This window comes from Geotrypetes seraphini, chromosome 16, assembly GCF_902459505.1.
Source record: "Geotrypetes seraphini chromosome 16, aGeoSer1.1, whole genome shotgun sequence".
Lineage (NCBI taxonomy): Eukaryota > Metazoa > Chordata > Amphibia > Gymnophiona > Dermophiidae > Geotrypetes > Geotrypetes seraphini.
This window is the reverse complement of record NC_047099.1, coordinates 49,286,886-49,301,926: the sequence shown is the minus strand read 5'-3', so window position 1 is coordinate 49,301,926 and position 15,041 is coordinate 49,286,886. Positions and strand designations below refer to the sequence as shown.

Genomic DNA, 15,041 nt, shown 5'->3' with positions numbered 1-15,041 from the left:
CTTCTAGCCTGGCTCTGCACCGTAGATATGGACCCGAATCTACAAGATCGACTGGCCAACATCCTATGCCAGGGCAATGAGTTGTTTGATGACTCTATTGAGGTAGCTACAAAGCGCTTATCTGAACATGAGAAGTCGTTTGCTTCCATAATCAGGCCAAAGCCTTCCATCGCTAAGGGTTATAGGCCTCCTCCATCTTTTCCTCAAAAGCCAGCACCTTATTCAAGGCCACTTCCTAAGAAACAGCAGCAGCGGCAGCATAAACCTCAGACCCCTGCTGCACCCAAGGCCTCTCAGTCTTTGACCATCTAACACAGAGCATAACCTCAATCGTTCTGCCTCTGTCCTCTCCCCTCCCCATTGGGGGTCGTCTCTATCTGTTTTTTACCAATGATGGGAACTCATTACATCCGACCTCTGGGTCCTCACAATCATCAGGAAAGGTAACTCTCTTCACTTTATCCAGGTTCCACTTGATCTTCCCCCAAGAGAGTATCTTTCCAATCTGTTGCAGACCACCCTTCTTCAGGAAGCTCAAGCTCTGCTTTGTCTCCGTGCCATCAAGAGAGTTCCTCTGGAACAGCAGAGCACGGGATTTTACTCTCGTTACTTCCTTGTCCCGAAGAAGACGGGGGATCTCCGACCTATCTTGGATCTCAGAGCTCTCAACAAATTTCTTGTCAGAGAAAAATTTCTAGCATCCTTGTATCTCCTTCTAGATCACAACGATTGGTTATGCTCTCTGGATCTCAAAGAGGCTTACACTCACATTCCCATTCATCCAGCCTCTCGCAAATTTCTCAGATTTCGGGTGGGAAATCACCATTTTCAATACAGAGTGCTATCCTTTGGCCTGGCATCATCTCCCAGAGTATTCACCAAGTACCTGGTGGTAGTTGCAACATCTCTGCGCAGCCATGGTCTTCAGGTTTTCCCGTACCTGGCTACTCAGGATTCCGGAGGAAGTGACCCGGCTTTGGGGGAAGGTGTTGGGGAACCTTTTCCCCTCTGGTTCCATCTATCCCCGTGTGTCCAACCTCTGCCGGGGCTCAGTTGCAGAAGATCTATGATCCCGGAAGGGAATCAACGGGGCTTCCTGGCGAGGGTGCTGAGCCAGCAATGGCAGGGCAGCTAAAGAAACCAACAGAGAGAGAGGGAACTAACCCCGCTCCCAAGGAGGCGTCCTTAGGAGACATTTGGTTACTCCTACAATGATTGGAGACTGCAATGGCTAAAACTACTGAGGAGGTAACAAACATTCATTCTAAGATTGATAATCTTACTAAAACTGTCGACTTAGTAAAAATGGACTTCTCAAACCAAACAGATGCAGGATGATATACAGCAGTTGCAACTGTTTAAAATAGCAACAATCAAAGATAATTCCTCTATACATAGAAAACTAGAACAAATTGAAAACTATAACAGGAGATTAAATCTTCGCATCTTGAACTTTCCAATTTCACCTGGAACTCCGCCTATAGATTTTTTCAAAAGATACTCAGTTGAAAATTTGGAAATTTCCCCTGATAATATTCCTCCTTTAAGTAAGATTTACTATCTGCTGAATAAAAAGATTCCTCAAAGAGAGATGGAGAAAAACAATGGATGAGAGAAACATATTGATTTTGGTAATGTTACCGCCCTTTTGGAACAAACTTTGAATTCAGATACTGATGCTTCTAATATCCTTTGTTTTCGAGCAAGATCTAAATATGATTCTAAGACTATACTTTAAGAATTCTCAAATACTGTTTGGAGAACAACGAATTTGGATCTATCCAGATGTCTCAAAAGTTACTCAAGAGCGAAGGAAATATTTCCTTTCCCTACGTCAATAAACTCTTAAATTGGGGGCTTCATTTCTTTTAGCTTATCCCTATAAATGTCTGGTGAGGTATATGGGAATTAAGTATGTATTTTTTTTCTCCAGACCACTTGAAGGAGTTCCTAAAAGTCAAAAAGATCATTAAGAATGGACTATAATTAGATGTTAGCCGTGCCACATTAGGCTTTTTCCTTTGAATTTACTCTTTAATTTAATTTCTCCAATATTATGTGATTATCACACCCCCTACATTGTGGTCTAAGGAAGGGATAATTTTGTATTTGGATAAGTTTTGTATAATTGGTTAAAAATTTCTTTCTTTCCTTCCGGTTTGCAAGTGTTTTGCAAGACGAGCAAAACATTTGCAAAATCGGCGCCTCAGAAACTGAGCATGCCTCGATTTACGAGCACCCCCCCCCCGCGATCCGGCACCCTCCGCTCGCGTCGCACCCCTTCTCCGCCGCAATCCGGCATCCCCAAGGCATCCACCCACCCACCTGATCAAATTTCTTACCCCCGTTTGGCACCGGCACCAACACACAGGACATGCTGGTGCCCGAAGATCTACCTCCTTCGCACTGGGCCTTGAGCATCTGCGCATGCTCAAGGCCTTCGGGTTCCCGTTCTCTCCGAGAGCCCCCCAGGTCCCTGCCTCACCCTCCCTCCATTGCTAGAGGGTCTGACTGGGTCTCGATTTTTTTCTTCTTTCCCCTCTGTTAAAAAAAAAAAAGGGAGACCACAGTTGCTACATTCTGCCCTGTTAGTGCTGCACAACCAGCTCTTACTGGCTTCAACCGGCCCTAACAACACGTTTGTGAGTATGTATGTGTTTTTTACAGTTGTTTGAACTTCAGGTTCTGTTTGGGAGTCTTAGTACTGTGGGTTCAGTCAACATATGTTTAAGGAATGGATGTTTTATTGAGGCTAAGTTTTATGACTAGAAATCCGTTGTGGGAGCCGGGATTTTCCCACCCTTTGCGTGCACGCGCTTGGTTTCCTTGGTTACAGCGCGGCAGTAGCAGTGCGATTTCATGCTCGCACTTGTTCTCCTCGTTGGGTTCCAGTGCAGCAGTAGTAGTCCTGTTTATTCTGAGGCTCTCTTTCGTCGGTGTTTGTCGCGGCCATGTGCAGCTGATTGTGCAGGTGCCGGTTTATATCAGCGCGCATGAGATGTGACATGTTTTGTCTGGCGCTGTGGGAAGCACCACACCGTTCTTCTGGTTATTCCCCAAGTCTGATTTTCTTTCTATGCAGGCTGCGGCAGGCTGATACTGTTTCATGTTACTTCGTTACTATACCCTGTTCTGTTTTATTATGTATGTAAACTTTTAACCCGTTCTGAGCTCTTCTGGGAGGACAGGATATAAATCCAAATAAATAAAGAGGCCTCTGAGCTTAGGGCCTCCCCAAGTCTAAATGCAGCACTGCTTCTCCCCCACCCTTTTCCCTCTTGCTCTTGCTTTGGGCTTTCCAACTTTCACTCTCTCCAGCAAAGCCTGGAGTAGACTTCTGACCTCTTTAGATGTCCAGATGAGGGGTCAGGGGCAGAAGGAATCAGTGCTGTGGGGTATTAGCCGAACTCACATTTTTGCTCTCACCATTAAATGACTTGATTGTAGGGCCGATTATGAATTTGCTCTTATTTCTCAGTCTCTGAGTCACTCTGAATCAACCATTTGACCTCAATGCTGTGGGTTCCAAATTACACCAGAAACAAAGAATTGTCCTACAATTGCCTTCTTTGACCATATTTCAGAGGCAGAGCTAGTAAATATACAGGTACTCATTTGGGATGGTTGCCCTGGTGAGGAATGAATGGAATGCTCTCTCCTACATGTTCCGCACAGCCTGCTGAGGTGAGACACCGGGCCATGCCATATCTAGGACAGGCCTTTTCAGAAAGGGTGTGGCTAGCCAGAGATTCCACCTGGAACCAGCAGGGATTTAGGGTTTCAGATCTCCTTCAGTGTTAGGTATTAACAGTGGCAAAAAGACATCCAACTAGCCCTGTTCAAAATGCACCTACCTCACAAGCCATTAACACATCCAAACCAGGTCACCTTTGGTTTTGCTCTTGCACGTTTGGAAAATCCCTTGGCCACTGATGAGGAGGGTTTGGGCTGTGAACTCACTGAACCCTTACCTGTATTTCACAGTGGCAGGAGCTATAGGAACCAGCTCTGTGTGTGCTGAGCACCCCAATATTGAGCAAGCTCATTCACTGTGTCTAGGGAAAGATAATTTGATATTAGTGATTCATGCAGGGCATCCTCACTTGATAGCAGAAAAACAGTCTTTTAAGCTGTGACTGTGAGCAGTTGGTATTCTGGTGCATCCAGATGAGATCTAGTAATTTTACTGATGAAACATATTTGTTTTTCATGTGTTCCTCAAAGGGGAAATGATTTGGGAAGCTTATGATGTGCAAATAGAATGCTAGGTATAATCAAGAAGGATATTACAACCAGGACGAAAGAAGTTATCCTGCTGTTGTATCGGGCGATGGTGTGTCTGCATCTGGAATACTGTGTCCAATATTGGTCGCCGTACCTTAAGAAGGATATGGCGTTACTCGAGAGGGTTCAGAGGAGAGCGACACGTCTGATAAAAGGGATGGAAAACCTCTCTTACGCTGAGAGATTGGAGAAACTGGGTCTCTTTTCCCTGGAGAAGAGGAGACTTAGAGAGGATATGATAAGAGACTTATAAGATCATGAGGGGCATAGAGAGAGTAGAGAGGGACAGATTCTTCAAACTTTCGAAAAATAAAAGAACAAGAGGGCATTCGGAAAAGTTGAAAGGGGACAGATTCAAAACGAATGCTAGGAAGTTCTTCTTTACCCAACGAGTGGTGGACACCTGGAATACGCTTCCAGAGAGCGTAATAGGGCAGAGTACAGTACTTGGGTTTAAGAAAGGATTGGACAATTTCCTGCTGGAAAAGGGGATAGAAGGGTATAGATAGAGGATTACTGCACAGGTCCTGGACCTGTTGGGCCGCCGCGTGAGCGGACTGCTGGGCATGATGGACCTCAGGTCCGACCCAGCAGAGGCATTGCTTATGTTCTTATGAGATGGGACACTATATGATATTGTGAACATCCATAGGAGAGAAAACTCATGGAAATGTTAGCAGTGAGGGGGGGTCTATGAAATCCACGAAAGTACTAAAGAGTGAAATTTTTGTCCTTGTCTGTTTAAGAATTCTGTTACCCTGCTATGGTAGAGACAAAGAGAAACAGACTACTCCCTTATGCAGGAAATATATTAAGACTTCTGTGGTGGAGTGGTGGCATCCAGTCCGGGCTTTATTCAAATACATAAACCCACTTTCCATTGTTTTCAATCACCCACCCATCATGTCCAGCAGCACCAGAGAGTGTTATGAGTGCCACATGCAGCTAGGCAGGATTCAGCAGAAGACACACATCTCTGCACTCTTCCCCCTCCTATCCCATCCCCATGATCTGATCTTGAAGGCCAACAGCTCTTACAGATCACACTGGATCCTCTTGGGGATGGCGAAGGAATGAAATCTTTGCTCCTCTCTTATTATTCTTGGCCTCTGGTTCTCACTGACATTCTCTAGGGAGCAAAGGAACTGAAAATCCTTTCAGGCTTCCTGAAGCACGTATCATCCAAACACAGCCAAGGACGTGGAGGGGTTTGTGTGCAATTGTGTGTGTGTGAAACAGAAAAATTAACACTTATGTGCAATGGATGCTGGTGAGATCTCAGCTGGAGGATCAGGTTTGGTTCTGCAGGTTGAAACTCTTCAAGGAGAAAGACTGGCTGCAAGTGATCCACAGAAAGGAGACTAAAGCAGAACTTCCAATCCCAGGAGAGAGATTTTAGGCCAGTTCTGGGTTTCTAACAACTCTATCCTGGTGCACTGTGGGACCTGCAGCACTGATGATCAGGGACTAGAAATCCCACACTCCTTTGGGATGTAAGTTTAAAACCAGTACTGGCCAAAAAGTCCTGGACCTGGGTAACTTGGCAGCTCTAAGAAATTTCCCAAGATTGGTTCAGAAGACCTTACCTGGGACATGAGGAGAAAGCTGGAATCTACTATTACTACTACTACTACTTATATCATTTCTATAGTGCTGGTCAGACACAGTGCTGTACATCAAAACATAGACAATCCCTGCTCAAAAGAGCTTACAATCTAATCTAGTCAAGACAGACAAAGTGGACAAGAAGGTGCATCTATAAACAGTGCTCAGGTGGGGGAATTACAGAGTTCAAGTGGGGTTCCTGGTGCTGTAACAGGATTGAGATGGGCTGGACCATCATAGTGTGCTAGTGTTGGGGCCTGCCCATCTCTTCCCAGCTGTATATTTCAGAGCACTTTCATTGGCTCCCCTTCCTTTCCACAAGTTAATGAGGACAGGAGCAAAACCCCTGCAGCAGGGCATAAGAACATAAGACTTAGCCGTACTGGGTCAGACCAGTGGTCCATCCTCACGGTGGCCAATCCAGGTCACTAGTATCTGGCAAAAACTCAAATAGTAGCAACATTCCATGCTACTGATCCAGGGCAAGCGGTGGCTTCCCCCATTTCTGTCTCAATAGCAGACTATGGCCTTTTCCTCCAGAAACTTGTCCAAACCTTTTTTAAAACCTTTTTAAAAACTTTTTTTATCCACTCTTGCCACAACCTTTGGCAACGCGTTCCAAAGCTTAACTATTCACTCAGTGAAAAAAGTATATCCTCCTATTGGTTTTAAAATTATTTCCCTGTAACTTTGAGTGTCCCCTAGTCCTTGTAATTTTTGATGGAGTGAAAAATCGATCCACTTGTACCCGTTCTACTCCCCTCAGGATTTTGTAGACTTCAATCTTATCTCCCCTCAGCTGTCTCTTTTCCAAGCTGAAGAAACCTATCCTCTTTAGTCTTTCCATCCCCTTTATCATCTTGGTTGCTCTTTGAACCTTATGTAATTTTGCTATATCTTTTTTGAGATACAACAACCAGAACTGAATGCAGTACTTAAGGTGAGGTCACACCATGGAGCGATACTGAGGCTTTATGATTTTTAGTTTTATTACCATCCCTTTTCTAATAATTTCTAGCATCTTGATGACGTTTTTGGTTGCTGCTGCACATTGGGTGGAAGGTTTAGAGTATTGCCTATAATGACACCTAGATCTTTTTCTTGGGCGCTGATCCCAGAGGCTTGTGCCCCCTGCATTGTCCCTTTTCATCTGCTGACTGGCACATCTGCTTTTGCCAGGCAAGCAGCAACCCAAAAACAGGTCTTCAATTATTGAAGTCAGGAGAATTTGCCTTTTGTTGAGCGGAATTTGGAAGCACCATTTGAGAATTGAGAGCTTTTGTTCCCCATAATTTTATGGTCTTAGTCTTTTCAATCAATTTGATGTTTCACTTGTAGCCCTTATATTAGTAGCCACATACTTTATTTCACAAGGCTTTTGCGCATTTTCAGTAATTTTTAGTCTTTTCTATTGTCACATTTTTATGACTTTCAAGGGACCCTCGACCACAAGAGGTCATCCGCTCAAACTCAGGGGAGGGAAGTTTCGTGGAGACGCCAGGAAGTACTTCTTCATGGAGAGAGTGATTGAGCATTGGAACAAGCTTCCAGTGCAAGTAATCGAAGCACGCAGCATCCCAGACTTCAAGAATAAATGGGATACCTATGTGGGATCCCTACGAGGGTCATGCCAAGGGATAGGGTCACTAGGGTATAGACTTGAAAGAGCGGGTCAGTAGAGTGGCAGTATAATCACAATTATACTTAAGGGGGTCAATAGACTTAAAAGGGAGGGTCAATAGTGTGGGCAGACTTGATGGGCTGTAGCCCTTATCTGCCGTCATCTTTCTATGTTTCTATTTTCTGTTAGCGCCCAAAAGGATCTGGGTATCATTGTAGACAATACGATGAAACCTTCCGCCCAATGTGTGGTGGCGGCGGCCAAAAAAGCAAACAGGATGCTGGGAATTATTAAAAAAGGGATGGTTAACAAGAATAAGAATGGACCATTGGTCTGACCAGTAAGGCTATTCTTATGTTAAGCCTTCCAATGTTTCTGTTATTTTCTGTTATCTTAAACCTTTCAATGTCTGTAGTATTCGTGCTCTTCTCCCCTGCACACACATGTATAATTCATCCGGTGTTTTAGCACTTACGCTTGTTTTTCTACACGTCTAGCAGTTCATATTGTTTTTAAAGTGTACTTCTTGCTACTTCTAGATACTTTAATGTCTCACTCATTTGGCTGTTCAGTATTATTTTAGTTCACTCATTGTTATATATATTTTTTATTCTTAAGAATTTTATGCCAAATTGTTGTACTCCATATGGTTCTCGATATCCTGGTACGTATATGTGTTCTGCCCATACCCAATAATCTTATCACAAACACTGTTTCATCTACACACCATTTAGTATAAAACACACATCACACAAGGGTGAGGGGTGGTAGATTCAAGAGCAATGTAGGAAATTCTACTTTACGGAGAGGGTGGTGGATGCCTGGATGCGCTTCCGAGAGAGGTGATGGAGTTGAAAGAAGCGTGGGATGAACACAGAGGATCTAGAATCAGAAAATAATAGTAAATATTGAAGAACTAAGGCCAATACTGGGTGGACTTGCACAGTATGGCCCTGATTCTCTAAAAGTGCGTCCCGAGTTTAGGCAGCTGTAGGCGTCCTACAGCTGTCTAATCAGCCAATCGGGATGCACGTTTTTTTAAAAAAATGCTCCCCAGGCAGGCCTGAAGGCGCCTCCGGGAGCCTAGGGAGACCCGCAAGACGCCCAAGCTCACCTAAGGGCCTTAGGCGAACCTAGGTGGCCCTACGCATCTCCCTAGTAGAGGAAGAAACCTTAAAATGTAGGCCAGCAAAATGCTGGTCTACATTGTAAGTAGACGCAGCCGCTATACTTATCGCGGCAAGGGATCTCTCTGCCGCTATAAGTATAGCAGGCTGCGGCCTGTCCGATCGGATGCCCCCCCTCCGATACTACCGACCGCCCCCCCAACACTACCAACCGCCCCACCCCCCGACATTACCGATCTCCCTCACACCCCGACACTACCGATTGCTGGCAGGAGGGTGTCCAATCCCTCCTGCCCGAAGACGCACCCCCCCCCCGCCCCCCCCCTCCCCGGTGCTAACAACCTCCAAACTAACCTGTTCTTTAGGCCAGACGGTTCTTGCCCGTCCAGCCTGTAGCCCGCCTGGTCGAAATGAGGCGGGCTCGCCCCTTCCTGGCCCATCCCGCCGAAGCCTAAGGCCTGATTGGCCCAGGCTCTAGAAGCCTGGACCAATCAGGCCTTAGGCATAGCGGGTCCGCCCATCCCCACTAAGTCTAAGGTCTTTTTTTTCTTATTTTCTTTTTTTTTTTTTTTTTAATGTATTTTTATACAGCTGCACCCTTCTTGAGGACAAAAAAACAAAACAAAAAAAAAACCCCCATCTTTTTCAATCCCCAGAAGACTTTCCCTCGGCCGTTGGAAAACTTTCTGTCCCTCTTTCCTCAAGGTGACGTTTCCTGCTTGTAACAAATGTGAAGACTGAAAAATGAAAAACAATCCAACAAAATCACTTGTTCCTCAGAGCGCTGAGGTCACACGTCCCCTGTGACAATAGTAGGATATGAGAGCTGGATCAGCTTGGGAAGGTGCCAGGCAAGGCATAGAGAGTGGCTCTGAGTGCTGAATAATGCAAACCACATGGCAGAGATAGTGGATGGCAGGCCCTGCCAATATGGGTGGGCCACACACGACAGGCATTACAGGGTTGAGCATTCCAATGTCCAGCATCCTCCACCTCCTCCCTTGATTGCCTAATTGCTGTGATCAAGCTGCAGTTCAGTATAAGTTCACAAGTCCTCTGTTGGCTCTAGGACTGCAGTGTAGGTCCTGCACCATCAGAGTCTTTTGCAAACGGGTGCAGTTATTTCTAGGGTGTGAGATGTTCCTGGCAGTTTTTAATCCCCTGATCATTTGACTACAGTTTTATAACCTGATATAGTACACCATTGATGGACTTTGAATACAGAGATGCATGAACTGATTGACCTTCTACGTTGAGGTAATATACCATTGATTGATTTAGCATACAAAGATGCACACCACTGATGAATTGTATACCTAATATATTGAAAACCCACCTTTTGGATATAGCCTTCAATCCATAACCCTACTCCCCACTGCCCACCAACCCAGCCAGCAGATTAACCATTCCCCTGAATTGGATCCATGACATCCTATTTGTCTGTTTAGACTGTTAAGTTCTTTTGAGCAGGGACTGTCTTCTTTGTGACTCTGTACAGCGCTGCGTACATCTGGTAGCGCTATAGAAATAATAGTAGACACGTTGTATCGACTGCTTTAAACTGCAGAAGAGGTCACTGAAGGCCAGAGAGTTACAATATGAGAAACTTTTCGGATCTATGGGTACATTGGGAATGTCTGCTGACTCCAGTGCCAACATTCAACATCCTGTGCTCCCAGCATCGACACTGATACCAACGACATTGACTGTCTGTGCCACTTTTGATTCATTGGTGCTGCCTGCCTTGAGGAAAAATGCTTGAGTACCTGATTGTAAACCGATTAGATAAAATAAATAGGCAGTATATAAATAAAATAAATTTGGAATGCTCTCTGCATGTTCCAGGATTCAAGTAGTACTTATTCAAACAGACAATTAAGTAGCCATGTACTGTGTGAACAAGGAGGCACGGGATCTTGTTCTCTTTGCCAAGAAGCGATCCAGATTTGGTCCTGGGCTATTCCTTGCAACATTTTCCTGAAAGCAGTTTACCTAGCAGAAAAACAGAATATCCTAGCCAACAGGTTGAGCAGACTCCTTCAACTGCACGAGCAGCCACTCAACACCACCACTTTGCATCGTTTCTTTGTGAACTGGGGGACCCCAGAAGTGGATCTCTTTGCTTCTTCCCTCAATCACAAACTTCCAGTCTTTTGCTCCAGACTCTGCACACCCAGTCGTCTGGAATCAGATGCTTTCCTGTAGACCTGGGATGAGTACTCCCAATATATAGCTATGGTACCACACTGATTGACTTGTATGCTGGAGCTGCTAACCACTGGTCAACTGTACACCGTTGAATAACAGTTTACATAGGGTATATTACTGGTCGACCTTGTATGTTGAGGTAATATACTACTGATTTACTCTGTATACAGAGATGTACACCATTGATTGCATGTATATCCAGAAATGAAGGAGCAATGGTATGCATACACATGCATCTATGAACAAAATGTACACTGTTAATTGACAGTTCACATATATCATGGATTGGAAAGATAACTGAAATATATTTCACTGTTCACTGACAGTATTTCCAAGGAGGGTACACCGTTTACCTTGGATTGATGATTATATGATGTGATGCCTTGAATTGTATTGTTACTATATTTTGTTTTGTATGTTCTTTGTAAACCACTTAGTTGTAGGTGAGTTATAAATGAATCAATAAAATTGTGGTCATTGTTGTAATTTGAGCTATATGTCATCTGTTTTAACATTATGTATATTCTTATGTAAACCCCTTAGACTTAAACGGTCTATACTTTTTTAAAATAATTGGTTATATTGGCTGATTGGTTATATCTATTTATCTTTTCAGTAGTAACCCATGGTTTATGTTTATTTTAGCGCTATACCGCCCTTTCTGAAGAAAAAAACAACAGGTCAGGGCATAGATTCCGTATGAACGTAAGGAAGTTCTTCACCCAGAGAGTGATGGAGAACTGGAATGCTCTTCTGGAGTCTGTTATAATTGAAAACAAAGTTGGACAAGTTCCTGCTGAACCGGTACGAACGCAGGTAGGGCTGGTCTCGGTTAGGGCACAGGTCTTTGACCTGGAAGCTGCCGCGTGAGCAGACTACTGAGCACGATAAACCACTGGTCTGACCCAGCAGCGGCAATTCTTATGTTCTTATATACAGTAGATGCTTCCCTGTCCCTGGAGGGCTCACAGTTACAGTAAGTTTATACCTCTTTCACATAGATCCAATGCATTACGAGTTGAGGTTTTACTGCGCAAAGTTGAAACTGAGCAGAGCAGGTCATTCTTTACATAGTCACTGAGGTTAACACTTCTCTGCATTGAAACATCTCAGGCAACTGTAGTGTGAACTCACACCCACCCACTGCTTGCTCTCTGCTAAACCACTTATGACATGGGTTCCCTTCACCTCTGAAAGCCACCCCACCCCTATCCCAAGGAATACATGTTCAGAGGGCCAGTGCATATCTCTCATCTACTCAAGGCCTCTGCTTCCCTCCCTTCCCCACCCATTCACCCTATAAGCATGTTTAATGTTGGCAAGGACATGTTTGCTCAGTCTCCGACTAGGAAAATGTTACCAAAATAACTGCAGGGGACCCAGGCTGTGCAGCACAAGCAAAAGCAGCTCTTTTGAAGGAATCTTGTCCAGTGGAATGAATGCGTCCCCTGTGCCATCAGCCAAGCATCTGAGGCCTGAGAATGTGACCCCAAGAGCCGGGGAGGAGAGGAGACACAGGACATGGCTGTGGAGGAGCAGAGGAGAATTCTGCACAAATGAGTCACAGATGTAAACCACAGGCTCTTGAAAGAGAGGAGGACCCAGCCACGCTGGGCCCTCTGGTAGCTGGGATCTCCCACTGTGGGTTCATCACTCAAGTGACCACACTGGAGCCGACAAACTCCATGGAAAGCCATCAGACTGCCCACATACCTCCCTAACCATGAGGGAGAAGGAGGAGGAGCTTTGCAAGAGTCCATTCATTGGTTTCTGTGACTGTGGTTCCAGCAGTAAGTAAAATTCACTTTTGGTGTAGGATATGTAATCCCAGGGAGCGACACTGCACTTCCCCTCTTCCTATCCATCTCTTCTATCACTTCCTATTCCTTAACTCCCCTTTCCCTCTCCCTCTGCCCTCTTTTTCCTTCACTTTTCATTCTTATTTTCCTTTTTTTTTTGCCTCTATTCTCTTCTCTCTTTTGCTCTCTCCCCTCCGTCCTCTTACCCTTTTCTCTTTCAGCTATCTCCTTTCCCTTTTTCTTTCACACTTTCTGTACTCCCTTCTTTGTTTCCTTCCCTCTCCCCTCCTTTCTCTTTCATTCCCTCACCTTTTATTCACATAAAAACATGACGTCAGATAATGACCAAGTGACCCAGTCTTGCCTATCCGCAGCATCCACCATCTCCTACTCTCCCTAAGATATCCTATGTGCCTGTCCCATGCTTTCTTGAATTCAGACGAGAGAATGACACGGGAACAAAATTTGTCCCTGTCAGTTCGGTCCCCGCAAACCATCTGATCCCATCCGCACAATCCTCAAATAGTTTTATACTGAACTTATTTTATTAAAGTATAAAAAGAAACAATGTTCTGTACAATTGTCATTTTATAAGTCAGAGATCTTCAACTGGCATGGCTTTGTTTATAAACGTTTATCAACACAGCTACAATACTACTTTATCCTAATTCAAAGAAAAGAAATAGAATTTATTTTCTACCTTTGTTGTCTGGTTTCTGCTTTCCTCATCTTATCATTCTCTTTCTTCCATCCATTGTCTGCTTTCTCTGCCTCTTCCATATGACATCTGCTCTATTTCTATGCCTCTATCAGAAACTGTCTGCATCTCCCTTCCATCTCTCCCTCCCCCCCCCCATTGGTCTGACACCCATCTTTTTCCCTCCGCTCCCCCCATGGTCTGGCATCTCTGTCTTCTCTTCTATCTCTTACTCCCTCCCCAGGTGGTTTTTAGCATCTCCTCCTTTCCTCCCTTCAGATCTGTTATCTATCATTCCCCTCCCCCAATGTTCTGGTATCTCTCTCTCCTCTCCCTTTCCTTTTCTGCTCTTCCTTCTCAATTTGTTTTCTAGCTCTTGTTTACTTTCTTACTTTCCAGTTTCATTATTTGGGGCTCCTTTTACGAAGCCGCAGTAGCGGCATTATCGCACGGGATTTTTCATCACGCGGCAACCCCCGCACTAGCCGAAAAACTACCGCCTGTTCAAGAGGAGGTGGTAGTGGCTAGCACAGCCGGCAGTTTTGCGCGCGCTATTATGTGTGTTAAACCGCTAACGCGGCTTCGTAAAAGGAGCCCTTAGATTTTGGTACAGTCTCCTATACTAAACCAGCTTGATTACTGCAATATTGCCTATTTGGCAATTTCCCAGAAGAATATGCAACGATTGTGAATAGTACAAAATGTGGCGGTCAGGCTGATTTTTAGGTTGAAGAAATATGATCACGTAACACCCTCCTATCGAGTACTGCATTGGCTGCCAATGGAGGCGCGGGTGAAGTTTAAATTTGGTTGCTTCTGTTTTAACCCTTTCAGGACCATAAGGATCGTAGGCCAATTTTTGTGGTTTTGACGACATTTTTATGGTAAAAAGGGCTTGCAGATGCCAAAAAATTGATTTTTTTTGTGAAATATCATTTTTTTTTTTTTTTAAAAATCACACTTCTGGCTTATGGACAGTGTGGCAAGTGAATCTTCTCGTCAATCTGGCAACGACGCTAATGAATGAATGTCGGAACCAGTTTGTTTACATAAAGGCAGTATCATATGGAATCCGTACATATCAAATTTAGAACTGTAGACTATCCCAATCAAAATTTATAGGATTTTAAAGTTATGGGACAAATATGTCCCTTGGTCCTGAAAGGGTTAAGGCTTTGTTTGGTTTAGCTCCCAAATATATAATTGAGCTTTTCTCTTTTGCAACCAACAGACGTAATAGAAACTCACATCTGAATTTTGTTTTTCCACCTATTAGAGGATGTAAACTTTAAAAACATCATCAAAATCTTTTTTCATATCAAGCAGCGTTATGGGGTAAGAATCTAGAACAATTGCTTTAACTTACTGACATTTATGGGGAATTTAGGAGACATCGAAAAACATCTGTTTTCGAAGTATTTAGGCAGCTAATTCATAAAAATTTTATTATGCATCATTTTGATCATTTTAGTGTCTCTAATTATTGGCTTTTACCTTTAGTTCTGTTCAACTTCTTTTGTTTTTTTTAACTGCTGTAAACCGCATAGAACTTTACGGCCTTGCGGTATATTAATTGATTATTATTATTACCTACAGCTTGCCACTTCCAGTATATCACCCCTTCCAGTATCTCACTAACTCTATCCTCTTCCCCCAATCCAGCATGTGCCCTTTTTTCTTTATCCCCTCCATCCAGTATG

General features: G+C 44.1%; 1 protein-coding gene across 2 annotated transcripts in view; it reads left to right on the top strand.

Moving 5' to 3' along the window:
* Positions 1-15,041, top strand: part of S1PR5 (sphingosine-1-phosphate receptor 5) — a 72,115-nt gene that overhangs the window by 18,936 nt on the left and 38,138 nt on the right. Inside the window, exon 1 of one of the 2 annotated variants that reach the window (XM_033923125.1) lies at positions 12,373-12,635. The exons of the other annotated variant lie outside the window; for it this stretch is intronic. The gene's annotated coding sequence lies outside the window, so the exon portion shown is untranslated. Of the gene's footprint in view, positions 1-12,372; positions 12,636-15,041 lie in introns of those variants that run through there. 2 annotated transcript variants of the gene reach the window in all.